Source organism: Hyla sarda, chromosome 4, assembly GCF_029499605.1.
Source record: "Hyla sarda isolate aHylSar1 chromosome 4, aHylSar1.hap1, whole genome shotgun sequence".
NCBI classification, from domain to species: domain Eukaryota; kingdom Metazoa; phylum Chordata; class Amphibia; order Anura; family Hylidae; genus Hyla; species Hyla sarda.
Genome location: NC_079192.1, coordinates 126,537,383 through 126,555,507, shown reverse-complemented (window position 1 = coordinate 126,555,507; position 18,125 = coordinate 126,537,383). Strand labels below are relative to the sequence as shown.

Below are 18,125 nucleotides of genomic sequence, written 5' to 3'. Positions count from 1 at the left end.
GCTGGGAATTGTAGTTTTGCAACATCTGGAGGTCTACAGTTTGGAGACCACTGTATAGTGGTGCTCCTCCAGATGTTGCAAAACTACAACTCCCAGCATACCAAGACTGTCCAGGCATGCTGTGAGTTTTAGTTCTGCAACATCTGAAGGGTCAGATGTTACAGAACTACAACTCCCAGCATGCCTGGACTGTCTGGGCATGCTGAGCATAGTAGTTTTGCAACATCTAGAAACCACAGTTTGGAGACCAATCTGGTCTCCAATCTGTGGCCCCCAAGATGTTGCAAAACTACAACTCCCAACATGCTGAGCATGCTGGGAGTTGTAGTTTTGTAACTTCTAGAAGGCCACAGTGAAGATCACTCATCAAAGATTGTTGCTCGCAGCCTCCTCCGATGCCGTAACTCCTCTAAATTGACGCTTGCTGTCTGCCACCACCTGCTGCCTGCCGCTTGCAGCCAGTAAGACCCCGAACCCCACGCCACTTTCCAAACCCCCCCCCCCCCTGCTCTGCTCAGAATTCAATGGGAAGGCAGAGTGGGGGATCTGAACTTTATTCCCTCCCACCCCCTCCTGCCCTTGGTCAATCAGTCCTGACCAACCAATGATAGTGGATAGGAGGAGGTGGCATCCCGATCACCCTTATTTTCCAGCCCATCATCTCATCAGAGACCTGATTGGCTAGGAAAAACATTGATTCGCGGTCAGAATTGACTGGCGAATCACGGCGATCACGGCCTCAGGACCCTCCTAGGCGATGTGCCGGGATGGCTGCTGATACATATAGTACAGGTACGCCCTCCGTCCTTAAGTACTCGGACCCTCGGGCGTACCTGTACGCCCTTCATCCCCATCAGGTTAATATTTTGTCTTGTAAAATGTTAGATAATGGAAGCCTGACAGATCCCATTAAAACTAACAATATAAAATCATACAGTGGCCTTGTCGACTTTCTTTGTTAATCTTCCTTTATGACATCACACATGTGACATCATCAAGTGTTTGGAGCTATCTGTACCAGCCACTAGTACAGTTCAGGCCTTAGCTATCAGAGGGAGCGCACACAAAGAACAGAAGATGAGGAAGAGGACAAGATAACACAGGAGAGGTACATAATTTCTAAATATTGGTCATAATACATCTAGAGGGCCAGGGGGGAAGATGCAAGAGGGGCCCTGGGGACATGGAAGGGAGGCTGCCTGCAGCAAGAGTTCGGGGTAACACCTCCCGTACTAGGCTACCACATATGTAAAGGTGAACAAATGTGCTGTTTTTAAGGAAAGTAACTTATTTCCCCATAGAGTTCTTCTCCCCCATGGATCTGATCACCCAATTTCCTCTATGAACTCTAACCCTACTGTTGCCAGTCAACAGAGCACACACTTTCCCACAATCCTCCTTGCTTATAAGCACAGGGGAGACAAACTGCCATAACCTTCAGGAGACTGCAGGTCAACTGAGCATGCATTACCCTACCATAGTAGACCGTAACCAAGGGCAACAGTTATCAAAACAATGCGGATACATAGAGGATTAGTAAGCTTATATTTCTCACTGAGATAGATACATAGATAGATAGATAGATAGATAGATAGGACATTGGTCAGTGTTTCCTGAACAGGTTGCCCCCAGCTGTTGCAAAACTTCAACTCCCAGCATGCTGAGAGTTGTAGTTTTGCTACTGCTGGAGGCACCTGTTCAGGAAACACTGACATAGGCGATGTGCCGGGATGGCTGCTGATAGATATCAGCAGTAGTCCCATTCCAATAACCGCCCAGTGAATGGTGGTTATCGCAAATACGGAGGGCAGGTACGCCCTCCGTCCTTAAGTACCGGGATGACAGGGCATACCTGTACGCCCTCCGTCCCCAACAGGTAAATATTCTGTCTTGTAAAATGTTAGATAATGGAAGCCTGACAGATCCCATTAAAACTAACAATATAAAATCATACAGTGGCCTTGCCAGCTTTCTTTGTTAATCTTCCCTTATGACATCACACATGTGACTTCATCAAGTGTTTGGAGCTATCTGTACCAGCCACTAGTACAGTTCAGGCCTTAGCTATCAGAGGGAGCGCACACAAAGAGCAGGAGATGAAGAAGAGGACAAGATGACAAAGGAGAGGTACATAAATTCTAAATATTGGTCAGAACACATCTACAGTTTCTAGAGTTCTAGACTTGCAAATGATGACTAGATCTATTAAATATAATGTGTCAAAATAATAATGTAAATTGTATTAAATCTAATTATTTAACTAGACACTTTGCTGATGTTCACAAATGACCAAGTATATACTGTTTTTCAATTCTATTACACAAAGAGTTGGGGGTGTAAGTACTGTATGCATATATTGGCCCTGATTTACTATAGTAAACCTGACATATTTTGTCAGGTTGTGCGCCAGAAATTCTGTCTGGGCCAGAATCTGCACCAGAATTCTGTCTCTGTGCCAGAATTCTATCATTTTCTAAAAAACCCAACATATTTACTAAGGTTTCCACAGAAAATGTAGTGGATTTTGAGCTGAGAAAAACCCTCCAGATCAGAACATGTGAAAAAAAAAATTAAAATGTAGGGAAAAGTGCAAAATGTAGGGAAATCTTAGTAAATACAGTGGGAAAAAAAATGTAGGGAATTAAAACCCACAAAGAAACCTACACTCCACTCTTAGTAAATCAGTAATCATTAAGTCTATGAGGGAGAATCATCAAAATCTGTGTAGAGCAGGGGTCTCCAACCTGCAGACCTCCAGATGTTGCAAAACTACAACTCCCAGCATGCCCGGACAGCCGTTGGCTGTCCGGGCATGCTGGGAGTTGTAGTTTTGCAACATCTGGAGGTCCGCAGGTTGAAGACAACTGGTGTAGAGGAAGAGTGGAGCAGTTGCACATAGCAACCAATCAGATTGATTCTTTCAGTTTTCAGAAGCTTTTTTTTTTAAATGAAAGATGCAATCTTATTGGTTGCTACTGGCAACTGGTAAACTTTTCCTCCGCACTGGTTTTTATAAATCTGCCCCTATATCTATAGTTTTCCATACCATGGAAGCCCCTTAATGTCTAAAACACACCTATATGTTCAGTGCATGTGACCTACTAATGGGGGTGACAGGGAAGTGATATAAGACATCTCTGACCTTTAACATGACCTCCTGTTATAACCTAAAACAAGAATTTAGGCTGAAATAATGTATATTTCACTATTATAATGCTGAATTTCATGTATGACTATTAGTACTGAATCATAAAAGGAAATGCATACATCGAATTTTCTTTAACAGGATTGTCCCAGAGAGCAAATTTTGTAAAATCAGATGTGTGCCCCATACATATATGTAAAGGGGAACAAATGTGTTGCTTTTTAAGGAAAATAACTTATATCCCTGTAGAGTTCTTCTCCCCATGGATCTGATCACCTAATTTCCTCTATGAGCTCTAACCCTACTGTTGCCAGTCAACAGAGCACACACTTTCCCACAATCCTCCTTGCTTATAAGCACAGTGGAGACAAACTGCCATTGCCTTCAGGAGACTGCAGGCAAACTGAGCATGTATTACCCCACCATAGTAGGCCGTAACCAAGGGCAACAGTTATCAAAACAATGCAGGTACATGGAGGAGGAGTGATCTTGTATCTCTCACTGAGAGAGAGAGAGAGAGAGAGAGATAGATAGATAGATAGATAGATAGGGCGTAGATCAGTGTTTCCTGAACAGATTGCCTCCAGCAGTTGCAAAACTACAACTCCCAGCATGCTACCACTGGAGGCACCCTGGTTGGCAAACACTGACATAGATAGATAGATAAATAGATAATAGATATGGGAAATAGATCAAAGTTTCCTAGCCAGGGTGACTCCAACATGCTGGTAGTTGTAGTTTTGCAACAGCTGGAGGCACCTTCTTCAGGAAACACTGATCTATATAACTATCAGTGTTTCCTTACCCTCCAGCTGTTGCAACAGTTTTGCAACAGCGGGAGGTACCCTGGTAAGGAAGGGAGGGGTGAACAGGGATGGTGCTGAGAAGTGGGGGATGGCTACAGGGATAGCGCTGGAAAAGGGGGGCAGGCATGGTGTGTGGGGGGTGTTTGGGGGACACAGAGTTAGGAAACACTGATAAAGATAGAGAGATAGATAGGAAAATAAAAAATAACAATGGCATGAAAAAAGTGGTGTTTATTTCACTCAAACCTGAAGCGACGTTTCGGCTTCCTCATCCAGCCATTATCAAGCGGCTTGAAAATGGCTAGGTGAGCTAGCCAAAAAGTCACCTCACTTTTGAGTAAAATAAACACCACTTTTTTCACATCAGTGGAGTGCTGCTATTTTATTTTTATTTTTCTACTACTGTCAGTCCTGACCCGGACGAGATAAAGCAGGCATCTAGGCATCTTTTGTACAGGTGTGCAGCTCTCCTGAACAAGACTGTAGATAGATAGATAAATAGATATATAGATAGATAGATAGAGCATAGATCAGTGTTTTCAGAACAGGGTTCCTCCAGCTGTTGCAAAACTACAACTCCAAGCATGCTGGGAGATGCAGTTTTGCAACCGCTGGAGGCACCCTGGTTGGAAAACACTGAGATAGATAGATAGATAGATTGATCTATGTCCTATATATATTCCCAATCTATCTATCTATATTTCCTAACCAGGGTGACTCCAGTGTTGAAGATGCTGTTTTGCAACTGCTGGAGGCACCCTCTTCACGAAACACTGATCTATCTATCTATCTATCTAATAAAATGAAGGAAAACAGGACCTCCCAGTAGAAAGTTCCAATGTGGTGCACGCAGAGACCAAACCTGGGTCAAGGGTCCATATACAGTACAAACCAAAAGTTTGGACACACCTTCTCATTCAGAGTTTTCTTTAGTTTCATGACTATGAAAATTGTAGCTTCACACTGAAGGCATCAGAACTATGAATTAACACATGTGGAATTAATTATATACATAACAAAAAAAGTGTGAAACAACTGAAAATATGTCAAATTCTAGGTTCTTCAAAGTAGCCACCTTTTGCTTTGATTACTGCTTTGCACACTCTTGGCATTCTCTTGTTGAGCTTCAAGAGGTAGTCACCTGAAATGGTTTTCACTTCACAGGTGTGCTGGTGTGGAGGAGGAGGTGTGATGGTGTGGGGGTGCTTTGCTGGTGACACTGTTGGGGATTTATTCAAAATTGAAGGCATACTGAACCAGCATGTCTACCACAGCATCTTGCAGCGGCATGCTATTCCATCCGGTTTGCGTTTAGTTGGACCATCAGGCTGTATAAGGGCTATTTGACTAAAAAGGAGAGTGATGGGGTGCTGCGCCAGATGACCTGGCCTCCACAGTCACCGGACCTGAACCCAATCGAGATGGTTTGGGGTGAGCTGGACCGCAGAGTTAAGGCAAAAGGGCCAACAAGTGCTAAGCATCTCTGGGAACTCCTTCAAGACTGTTGGAAGACCATTTCAGGTAACTACCTCTTGAAGCTCATCAAGAGAATGCCAAGAGTGTGCAAAGCAGTAATCAAAACAAAAGGTGGCTACTTTGAAGAACCTAGAATATGACATATTTTCAGTTGTTTCACACTTTTTGTTATGTATATAATTCCACATGTGTTAATTCAGTTTTGATGCCTTCAGTGTGAATCTACAATTTTCATAGTCATGAAAATAAAGAAAACTCTGAACGAGAAGGTGTTTCCAAACCTTTGGTCTGTAAAAATCAAGCAGTGATTTATTCCATCAAAACAGAATGTCAAAAAACAACATTTCAACCAGCTCTCTTGGTCTTTTTTTTCCGTGAAAAATCAAGCAGTCATTTATTCCGTCAAAACAGAGTGTCCAAGAACAACGTTTCAACCAGCTCTCCTGGTCTTTTTCAAGCTCAGTATACTTAGTGAATAACACACCTCATATAAGGGTACACATCAGGTACCAATAGTGAAATTAATGAAAAAATTAATATAGAAAATTCAGAAAATAGTGAACACAATATATCATCAGTGTACATAAAAAAATTTCAAACATGCATACAATTGTATATCCATATATATCACACAAATTGGAAGCTAGTGCATATGCCGCCATATACTATATTTACTTTCACATCCTTAATTAAGTAATGATTGTAAACATAGAACACCCTGGTGCAATTAAAAACAGTAACTACAGTGACCGTGAGAACGATCACTCACCAGGACTCCATAGCTAATGTCTCAGATTGTAAACAATGTATTTGTACATGCATGTCACGCGTGATCGCATGTCTATTGCGTCATGTCCGGTGGGACCTGTCAGTTAAGGGAGCGTGTAGGTTGTCACAATAACCCGTCTAGGGCTGTGCACAGCTACAACTAGGAATGGGCCATATCTCTATGCACCGTGAACTCTACGCATGCGCATTAGAGTTCATATGAACTAGGGCACCATATTAACCCCTTAAGGACCACGGACGTATGAGTATGTCCCTGCGCCCTGGGTCTTAAGGACCAGGGACGTACTCATATGTCCGTGGGAATTCCGGCCCCTGCCGCGCGCCGGGCGGGGACCGGACCGGGGTGACTGCTGATATCGATCAGCAGTCACCCCGCGCAAATGCCCAGGGGGGTCATCAGACCCCCCTATGTCAGCAATCGGCGCAAATCGCAAGTGAATTCACACTTGCGATTTGCGCGATTCCGGGTCATTACGGGTCTGTAGTGACCCGGTGACCCGGAATGTAAGGGGGATCGCGGGTGTATAAGATACCCAGGATCCCCCTGAAGCCATAGGAGACAGGTGGCAGGGGTGCCACCCCTCCTATCCCTGCTATTGGTGGTCTAGACGCGACCACCAATAGCAGATCGGGGGCAGGGGGGGTTAACTTTTGTTTTCCCCGTCCTGCCCACCCACAATAGGCGGGGCAGGACGGGGAAACGACGGGGACCGGCGCCGAAGATCCACTTACCGATCCGGGCGGGCGACGGAGGCTGAGGGCGGCGATGACGTGCGGCTGGATCCGACAGAAGCCGGTGAGTTGCCTAGCAACATCTGGAGGGTACAGTTTGAGACCATTATACAGTGGTCTCTAACTGTAGCCCTCCAGATGTTGCAAAACTACAACTCCCAGCATGCCCAGACAGCTGTTTGGGCATGCTGGGAGTTGTAGTTTTGCAACAGCTGGAGGGCTACAGTTTGAGACCACTATATGGTAGTCTCTGAACTATAGCCCTCCAGATCTTGCAAAACTACGACTCCTAGCATGCCCACACAACTGTTTGCTGTCTGGGCCGCCTGCTGGGATTTGTAGTTTTGCAGCATCTGGAGTGCCACAGTTTTCAGTGGTCTATATACTGTAGCTCTCCAGATGTTGCAAACCTGCAAATCCCAGCATGCTGGGAGTTGTAGTTGCGATCCCTCCAGCTGTTGCATAACTACATCTCGCAGCATGCCCTTCGGTGATCAGTACATGCTGGGAGTTGTAGTTTTGCAACACCTGGAGGCACACTGGTTGGAAAATATTGAGTTAGATAACAGAACCTAACTGAAGGTTTTCCAACCAGTGTGCCTCCAGCTGTTTCAAAAGTACAACTCTGGGAGTTGGAGGTTTGCCCCCCCCCCCCTCCCATGTGAACATACAGGGTACATTCACACGGGCAGGCTTACAGTAAGTTTTCTGCTTCAAGTATAAGCTGCGGCTAATTTTTCGCCGCAGCGCAAACTCCTAGCAGAGAACTCACTGTAAACCTCCGCCAGTGGGAATGTACCCTAAAAACACTACACTACACTAACACATAATAAAGGGTAAAACACAACATATACACCCCTTACACTGTCGCCCCCCCCCCCAATAAAAATTTAAAACGTATTGTACGACAGTGTTTACAAAACGGAGCCTCCAGCTGTTGCAAAACAACAACTCCCAGCATTTCTGGACAGCCACTGACTGTCCAGGTATGCTGGGAGTTTAGCAGCAGCTGGAGGACCCTGTTTGGGAATCACTGGCGTACAATACCCCTATGTCCACCCCTATGCAATCCCTAATTCAGTCCTCAAATTCGCATGGCGCTCTCAGTTTGGAGCCCTGTCGTATTTCAAGGCAAGCATTTAGGGCCACATATGGGGTATCGCCGTACTCGGGAGAAATTGCCTAACAAATTTTGGGGGCTTTTTCTCCTTTTACCCCTTATGAAAAGGTGAAGTTTTAGTCTACACCAGCATGTTAGTGTAAAAAAAATAAATCTTTTACACTAACATGCTGGTGTTGCCCTATACTTTTCATTTTGACAAGAGGTAAAAGGGAAAAAAGTCCCCTAAAATTTGTAATGAAATTTCTCCAGACTACGGAGATACCCCATATGTGGGCGCAAAGTGCTCTGGGGGCGCACAACAAGGCCCAGAAGGGGGAGTGCACCATGTACATTTGAGGTGATTTGCACAGGGGTGGCTAATTGTTACAGCGGTTTTGACAAACGCAAAAAAAAAAACACATGTGACCCCATTTCGGAAACTACACCCCTCACGGAATGTAATGTGGGGTGCAGTGAGCATTTACACCCCACTGGTGTCTGACAGATATTTGGAACGGTAGGCTGTCATAGACGTGCGCAGCCTATTGCATTAGGGTGTGCACCCTAAAGCACAAACTCATGCAGCGCACGCGTGTGTGTGTGATATATATACACACACACACACTCTTGCTTGCATGCACACATACATAAACATACCTACACTCATAAATATCAATACAAACAAAATGAAAAACTTTATTAAAACTTTTTTTTGGATTGGAGGCTTTTTTTGGGATTGGACGCTCCATTATACATACACTGTACAGCAATCATACCTCCATTATGCATACACTGTGACTGTACAGCAATCATACATCCAATCCATTAATAATGGATTGGATGTATGATTGCTGGACAGTCACAGACAGTGTATGTATAATGGAGGTATGATTGCTGTACAGTGTATGTATAATGGTGGTATGATTGCTGTACAGTGTATGTATAATGGTGGTATGCTTGCTGTACAGTGTATGTATAATGGAGGTATGATTGCTGTACAGTGTATGTATAATGGATGTATGATTGCTGTACAGTGTATGTATAATGGATGTATGATTGCTGTACAGTGTATGTGTATAATGGTGGTATGATTGCTGTACAGTGTATTTATAATGGTGGTATGCTTGCTGTACAGTGTATGTATAATGGAGGTATGATTGCTGTACAGTGTATGTATAATGGATGTATGATTGCTGTACAGTGTATGTATAATGGACAGGGCCGTCTTTAATTTTGATTGGACCCTGGGCAAGCAATTATTTTTGGTCCCCCCGGTCCCCCACCCCCATCTCACACACACTCGGGATCAGTACAGGATCAGTAATGTAATGTATGTACACAGTGACCTCACCAGCAGAATAGTGAGTACAGCTCTGGAGTATAATACAGGATATAACTCAGGATCAGTACAGGATCAGTAATGTAATGTATGTACACAGTGACCTCACCAGCAGAATAGTGAGTACAGCTCTGGAGTATAATACAGGATATAACTCAGGATCAGTACAGGATAAGTAATGTAATGTATGTACACAGTGACCTCACCAGCAGAATAGTGAGTACAGCTCTGGAGTATAATACAGGATATAACTCAGGATCAGTACAGGATAAGTAATGTCATGTATGTACAGAGTGACCTCACCAGCAGAATAGTGAGTACAGCTCTGGAGTATAATACAGGATATAACTCAGGATCAGTACAGGATAAGTAATGAAATGTATGTACACAGTGACCTCACCAGCAGAATAGTGAGTACAGCTCTGGAGTATAATACAGGATATAACTCAGGATCAGTACAGGATAAGTAATGTAATGTATGTACACAGTGACCTCACCAGCAGAATAGTGAGTACAGCTCTGGAGTATAATACAGGATATAACTCAGGATCAGTACAGGATACGTACGGGGCAGGGGATTATCAGATTATGCATGTGAGGGGAGGATAATAGCGATTATTATAATCCTCCCCTCACATATATGTAACATCTCCCCCTCACATGTATAATCTGATAATCCCCTCCTCACATTGATTATCCCCTCACATATATATATATAATATCATACTCAGATTATATGTGAAGGGATTATCAATGTGAAGAGGGGATTATCAGATTATATATGTGAGGGGGAGATTATAATAATCATTATTATCCTACCCTCACATGCATAATTTCCTCCCTTCTCACATTATATAATAAATCCCCCCTCACATTATATAATAAATCCCCCCACCCCCACACTATATAATAAATCCCCCCCACCCCCACACTATATATAAATCCCCCCTCATATGATATAATAAATCCCCCCTCACATTATATAATAAATCCCCCCCACACTATATAATAAATCCCCCCTCACATTATATAATAAATCCCCCCACACTATATAATAAATCCCCCCTCACATTATATAATAAATCCCCCCCAACCCCACACTATATAATAAATCCCCCCTCACATTATATAATAAATCCCCCCACACATTATATAATAAATCCCCCCTCACATTATATAATAAATCTCCCCACCCCCACACTATATAATAAATCCCCCCTCACATTATATAATAAATCCCCCCCACACTATATAATAAATCCCCCCTCACATTATATAATAAATCCCCCCCACACTATATAATAAATCCCCCCTCACATTATATAATAAATCCCCCCACACTATATAATAAATCCCCCCTCACATTATATAATAAATCCCCCCCACCCCACACACACACACACACACACTATATAATAAATACCACCCCACACACACATTATACATACTCACATATCCGGCGGTGGGTCCCCTAATGCGGCCTGGATCCTGGAAGCGGCCGTGTGGGGACTGAGAGGAGCGGGAGACTTTCTCTGCTCCGCTCCTCTCTATGATGCCGACCGTGACGTCGCACGTCACGTCACGTGACCATCTCCCAGACAGCCATTGCGGTACTGGCTGCCTGGGGATGAATGACGACGGCGGCGAACATAAAAAGGTAGCGTGCGGCACAAACCCGCCCCCCCCCGGGCCCTCTACTTCCCCCTGGGCCCTCTACTTCCCCCTGGGCCTCCTCCCACTAACATTTTGGCCGGGCCCCTGACGCCTGGCCCGCCAGCCTTTATCAGCTTTATCAGAGCCCATGGGGCAAAAGGGGCGAGCTGCTTTTGGGCCCCCAGGAATTACAGGGCCCGGGGCAGCTGCCCCTTTTGCTCCACGGCCGCGGTGATTAGGGTGTGCCTGGGCACACCCGGCACACCCTGTGCGCACGCCTATGTCGGCTGTGCAAATTACTAAATTTTGTACAGCCCACTGTTCCAAAGATCTGACAAACACCAGTTGGGGGTAAATGCTCACTGTACCCCTTGTTACGTTCCTCAAGGGGTCTAGTTTCCAAAATGGTATGCCATGTGGGGGTTATTTTGCTGTCCTGGCACCATAGGGGCTTCCTAAATGCGACATGCCCCCCCGAGCAAAATTTGCTCTCCAAAAGCTAAATGTGACTCCTTCTCTTCTGAGCATTGTAGTTCGCCCGTAGTGCACTTCTGGTCCACTTATAGGGTACCTTCATACTCAGAAGAGATGGGGTTACAAATTTTGGGGGGTATTTTCTGCTATTAACCCTTGCAAAAATGTGAAATTTGGGGGGAAACACACATTTTAGTGGAAAAAAAATACTTTTTTTTAACATATGCAAAAGTTGTGAAACCCCTGTGGGGTATTAAGGCTCACTTTATTCCTTGTTACGTTCCTCAAGGGGTCTAGTTTCCAAAATGGTATGACATGTGTTTTTATTTTTATTTTTTGCTGTCCTGTTACCATAGGGGCTTCCTAAATGCGACATGCCCCCCGAGCAAAATTTGCTCTCAAAAAGCCAAATATGACTCCTTCTCTTCTGAGCGTTGTAGTTCGCCCGTAGTGCACTTCAGGTCAACTTATGGGGTACCTTCATACTCAGAAGAGATGGGGTTACAAATCTTGGGGGGTATTTTCTGCTATTAACCCTTGCAAACATGTGAAATTTTGGGGGAAACACAAATTTTAGTGAATTTTTTTTTTTTTTTTTACATATACAAATGTCGTGAAACACCTGTGGGGAATTAAGGCTCACTTAATTCCTTGTTATGTTCCTCAAGGGGTCTAGTTTCCAAAATGGTATGGCATGTGTTTGTTTGTTTTTTGCTGTTCTGGGACCATAGGGGCTTCCTAAATGCAACATGCCCCCCAAAAACCATTTCAGAAAAACGTACTCTCCAAAATCTCATTGTCGCTCCTTCCCTTCTGAGCCCTCTACTGTGCCCGCCGAACACTTTACATAGACATATGAGATATGTGCTTACTCGAGAGAAATTGGGCTACAAACATAAGCATACATTTTCTCCTTTTACCCCTTAAAAAATTCTAAAATTGGGTCTACAAGAACACGCGAGTGTAAAAAATGAAGATTGTGAATTTTCTCCTTCATTTTGTTGCTATTCCTGTGAAACACCTAAAGGGTTAAAACGCTGATTGAATGTCATTTTGAATACTTTGAGGGGTTTAGTTTTTATAATGGGGTCATTTATGGGGTATTTCTAAGTTGAAGACCCTTCAAATCCATTTCAAACCTGAACTGGTCCCTGAAAAATAGTGAGTTTGAAAATTTTGTGAAAAATTGGAAAATTGCTTCTGAACTTTGAAGCCCTCTGGTGACTTCCAAAACTAAAAACACGTCAATTTTATGATGCAAACGTAAAGTAGACATATTGTATATGTGAATAAACATTTTTTTTATTTGGAATATCTATTTTCCTTATAAGCAGAGAGCTTCAAAGTTAGAAAAATTAAAAATTTTCTAATTTTTCATCAAATTTTGGGATTTTTCACCAAGAAATGAAGTTACCACAACATTTTACCCCTATGTTAAAGTAGAATATGTCACGGAAAAAAAATCTCAGAATCAGAATGATAACTAAAAGCATTCCAGAGTTATTAATGTTTAAAATGACAGTGGTCAGATGTGCAAAAAATGCTCTGGTCCTAAGGTGTAAAATGGCCTGGTCCTTAAGGGGTTAAAGCCTGGCTGGCCCTCCTACATCCAAAATTGAACAATGTAAATAAAAATAAAATAAAATTCTATGCTGTTTTAGTGCCTGGTCCTCTGGCATGCACACAGTGTTTTTACCTGCATAGAATATTTACCAGAGTAAGGTGAGTGTATGTGCTCAACGCTAACCACCATTATGTGTCCAATATCAAGTAGGGTTAGATACATTCCTGGAACAAAATAACATTAATGCTTATGCAGAATTATAAAACTACATCCCTTTCCCTTATCCCCTTACACCCTTCCCTTCAATTCCCTGGTTGGACTTGATGGACGTATGTCTTTTTTCAACCGTACTAACTAACTATGTAACTATATAAATACCAAAGACACATGTCCTCCCAGATACCATCAATTCGATGGCACCCAGGTGGTACATGTGTCCCTATATCTCCACAATCCTCTCGGTCGTCTGTCAAGTTAAAGGCACAATTAAAATCTGAAATGAATAATGTATACTAAAAAATAAAAAACAAAAGTTGAGATTAAAAAATAAATATAAAAGAAAATGAATAAAAAAAAAATACATAACAAAAAATTTAAAAAGTGACTACCGCTACACACTCTCCCATCCGACCATATCACCACAATTGAAATGCAGATAGCAGTAAAATATTTATTTATACTTTATCACATAAACAATTCAAATAATTCTTTTTCGGTCCTGTGAGTAGAGACTCTTCTCCCAGTTTGTCACTTAGGAGTGTATTCCTATCCGTGGCTTTAGTGAACAAATCTGTGGTAGGCGTCCATCCTCAAGTGTGACCATAACATCAAGGAAGCTGATTGCATGGGTATAGTGGGTCAAGGTGAATTGTGGGTCCAAAAACAACGTTTCGACCAGCTCTCCTGGTCTTTTGATCAGGAGAGCTGGTTGAAACTTTGTTCTTGGATACTCTGTTTTGATGGAATAAATCACTGCTTGATTTTTCACGGATACCTATGTGCTGTGGCTATTCCTTCTTTATCTACCTTTCTAGCTATCTTTATCAAAGTTTCCAAACCAAGGTGCCTCCAGCTCTGTTATATATATTAGCATCTGTGGCATGTATCAGGAACATGTTATCATACCTGTGTCTTTTTCAGGGGACTAATGCCCGATGAGAAGGTGAACGTGACATATACCCTCGTCAGCTACAAGAAAGGACAGGTAATTAATATTTATATTAATTACTGATAACAATCAGGCTAGATGTAAAATCTAGACCTGCAGAGATGTCATAGTCTCTCCCTTATACATGAAGATATATGTGTTGTTAATAAGTATATCGTCTATAGACAGCTTCTTATATAACACAATCATATCTCAGGTACAGAGATTAGGAACATTTATGATTCTTATTCTCTAATTTTTTATTTGTAGGAATCCTCTTTTTTGATATTTAATAGAATAGACTGAACTTACTACAGAGTTTACAAGTTTACTTTAGACTGTGGTCTGACTGACCACAGATTTAAGACTTAACTGTACTAAGTAGAATAGAATCAATTCAATTTTTTTTGCTTCAACTATATAATTGTAGCCAAAAACTATAGCCATAATAATACATAGCCTGTTAACATAACGCTGAAGGGCATAATACACGGCACTTTAATACTAATGCAGTTCGTTATGTGAGTGATCTGAAGATTGCTGTTAAAAGTCCCCTGTATAAAAAATAAATGAAGGCTAGGTTCACACTTAGGAATTTCCAGTCGGAATAATTATTGACGGAGTTTCCATGGGTACATTGCCGTCCCCATAGATGGCAATGTACTCTGCATGGATCCTATCTAAAAAAAAAATATATGTCTATATTTTTTAAATAACCCAAAAATTATTAAAGTAACTGAACCCTCCCATCACATAAGCCATAATTAAACATTGGCTGTCAACATAATGCTGACAGCCATAATACACTGCACTATAATACTAGTGCAATGTATTATATGGGTGATCAGTAGATCGCTGGTGAAAGCCCTCACATGGGATAAAAAAAACAAGAACAAAAAAAAACAAAACAAGTTAAATAAACCTAATTAAACAGAACACTCTTAAAAAACACATTAAAAAAGGAGAACAAATGTTTAAAAAAAAACTACAATAAAACCCCTGACAATACCGTAACCATACATTGTCTTTTAGAATAATACCGAGAGGCATAAGAAAGACACTGTCATACTACGGCAGACTATTAATATATGAGCTATTAAAAGATGGCTGCTTTAAGTCCCTTAATGGGAATAGTTAAAAACTAATAAGAAAAAAAACAAGGCTAATAAAATATTTAAAAAAAAACTAAAACTCCGCATTAGCAAAAACTTCCCTTAAATTTTTTTTTATCATATATTAAATTAAGAAAAAAGAAAAATATATATAAAAATGCCCCAAAAACTTTATAACCCCAGAAAAAAACCCTAACGATAGCCATAACCATACACTGTCTGTCAGCATAATACTGAGAGGCATAATACACTGCACTACAATAGTGGTGCAGTGTTTCGTAGGGGAAAACAATAATTAATAAAGAGAAAAGAAGTAAATAAATGAATAAAATTGATTAGGATTAGTTTAAAAAGTATAAAAAATTAAGAAACGGTCAATAAAATAATAAAAAATTATCGGAATAGTTAGAAAGTTAAAAGGGTACTCCACTGCTCAGCGTTTGGAACACAGTTTTCCAAACGCTGAAGCTGACGTCAGTTGCTTGTGACATCATTGCCCCCTCAGGTCATCACGCCCTGCCCCCTCATAACATCACACCCTGCCCCCTCAATGCAAGTCTATTTGAGGGACCTGGCGGCTGTACCCCTTTAAAAAATAAAAAATAAACTGGTTGATAAAATATTTTGAAAAAACAACAACCCTGCCCCCACAAAAACATCCCTTTAAAAATACTTTTTTTGTATCAAATATACAATTCAGAATACAGAAAAGAAAATATATAAAAAAAATTCCCCAAATTTTATAAATAAACCCCAAAAATTCTACAAAAGCTACACACATAGCATAAATGTGAGAGGCATAAATCATGTAATAAAATAATACAACTGCCCCCACACTTTAAAAATTAATAGGCCTACATTCCTATTATATGATTAACTGTTGTATATAATATAACATTTTTTAATAAAATATTTAATAAAAAAATAAGAAAAATATACATTATATTTTAAATTTAAAAAAAATCTAGATCCCAATATGGTCCATCTTTTTTGTTCCTTTTTCTTATTCAGTTTCATAATGCCTGAGATAAGTAGTTCTGGCCCTAGAATGTTATATATATCAGCTTCTGTAGCATGTATCAGGAACATGTTATCATACCTGCGTCTTTTTACAGGTGACTGATGCCCGATGAGAAGGTGAATGTGACATATACCTTCGTCAGCTTCAAGAAAGGAACCACGAGAAAGGTAATTCATATTTATATTAATTACTGATAACAATCAGGCTAGATGTAAAATCTAGACCTGCAGAGATGTCATAGTCTCTACCTTATACATAAAGATATATGTGTTGTTAAAAAGTATATCGTCTATAGACAGCTTCTTATATAACACAACCATATCTCAGGTACAGAGATTAGGAACATTTATGATCCTTCTTCTCTAAGTTTTTTATTTGTAGGAATCCTCTTTTTCAATATTAAATAGGATAGACTGAACTTACTACAGAGTTTACAAGTTTACTTTAGACTGTGGGCTGACTGACCGCAGATTTAAGACTTAACTCTATTAAGTAAAATAAAATCAAATTTTTTTTTGCTTCAAATATATAATTGTAGCCAAAGACTATAGCCATAATAATACATAGCCTGTTAACATTATGCTGAAGGGTGTAATACACTGCACTTTAATACTAATGCAGTGTGTAATGTGAGCGATCTGAAGAACGCTGTTAAAAGTCCTCTTTATAAAAAAAATTAAAGGCTAGGTTTACACTGAGGAATTTCCAGTTGGAATAATTATTGCCGGAGGTTCCACGGATACATTGCCATCTACATAGATGGCAATGTACTCTGCATGGATCCTATCTATAAAAAAAAAAGTTAAAAATAAACAATGAATAAAATAATGAACCCCAACTTCTACAAAAATGTATATAGATCTAAAAAAGAATAAAAAAAAATAACCCAAAAATAATAAAAAGTAACTCAACTTTCCCCTCACATTAGCCATAATTAAACATTTGCTGTCAACATAATGCTGACAGCCATAATGCACTGTGCTGTAATACTAGTGCAATGTATTATATGGTGATCAGTAGATCGCTGGTGAAAGCCCTCACATGGGATAAAAAACAAGAACAAACAAAACAAGTTAAAAAAAACTAAATAAACTGAACACTCTTAAAAAACATTTAAAAAAGAGGAAATATGTTTTAAAATACCCACAATAAAACCCCTGACAATACCATAACCATACATTGTCTTTTAGAATATTACCGAGAGGCATATGAAAGACACTGTCATACTACGGCAGTCTATTAATATATGAGCTATCGAAAGATGGCTGCTTTAAGTCCCTTAATGGGAATAGCTAAAAACTAATAATAAGAAAATCAAGGCTAATAAAATATTTAAAAGAAATACATCTCCGCATTAACAAAAACTTCCCTTAAAAAACTTTTTTTGTATCAAATATAAAATTAAGAAAAAAGAAAAAAATATATAAAAATGCCCAAAAAACTTTATAACCCCATAAAAAAAAACTAACGATAGCCATAACCATACACTGTCTGTCAGCATAATACTGAGATGCATAATACACTGCACTACAATAGTGGTGCAGTAATTCAAAGAAAGGATCACATCAGGACTGAAAGGTCGTTCTCGTATGGGAAAACAATAATTAATGAAGAAAAAAGAAGTAAATAAATGAATAATACTGATTAGGATTAGTTTAAAAAGTATAAAAAATTTAGAAACGGTTGATAAAATAATAAAAAAATCATCGGAATTGTTAGAAAGTTAAAGGGTTACTCCACTGCTCAGCGTGTGGAACACAGTTTT

General features: G+C 40.5%; 1 long non-coding RNA gene across 1 annotated transcript; it reads left to right on the top strand.

The window, feature by feature from the left end:
• Positions 1-1,584: 1,584 nt before the first annotated feature.
• On the top strand, positions 1,585-16,536 carry LOC130368434 (uncharacterized). The gene is made up of 3 exons (XR_008892463.1): positions 1,585-2,127; positions 14,221-14,284; positions 16,455-16,536. It is a non-coding gene; the product is annotated as an uncharacterized LOC130368434 (long non-coding RNA).
• The last annotated feature ends 1,589 nt before the right edge of the window (positions 16,537-18,125 follow it).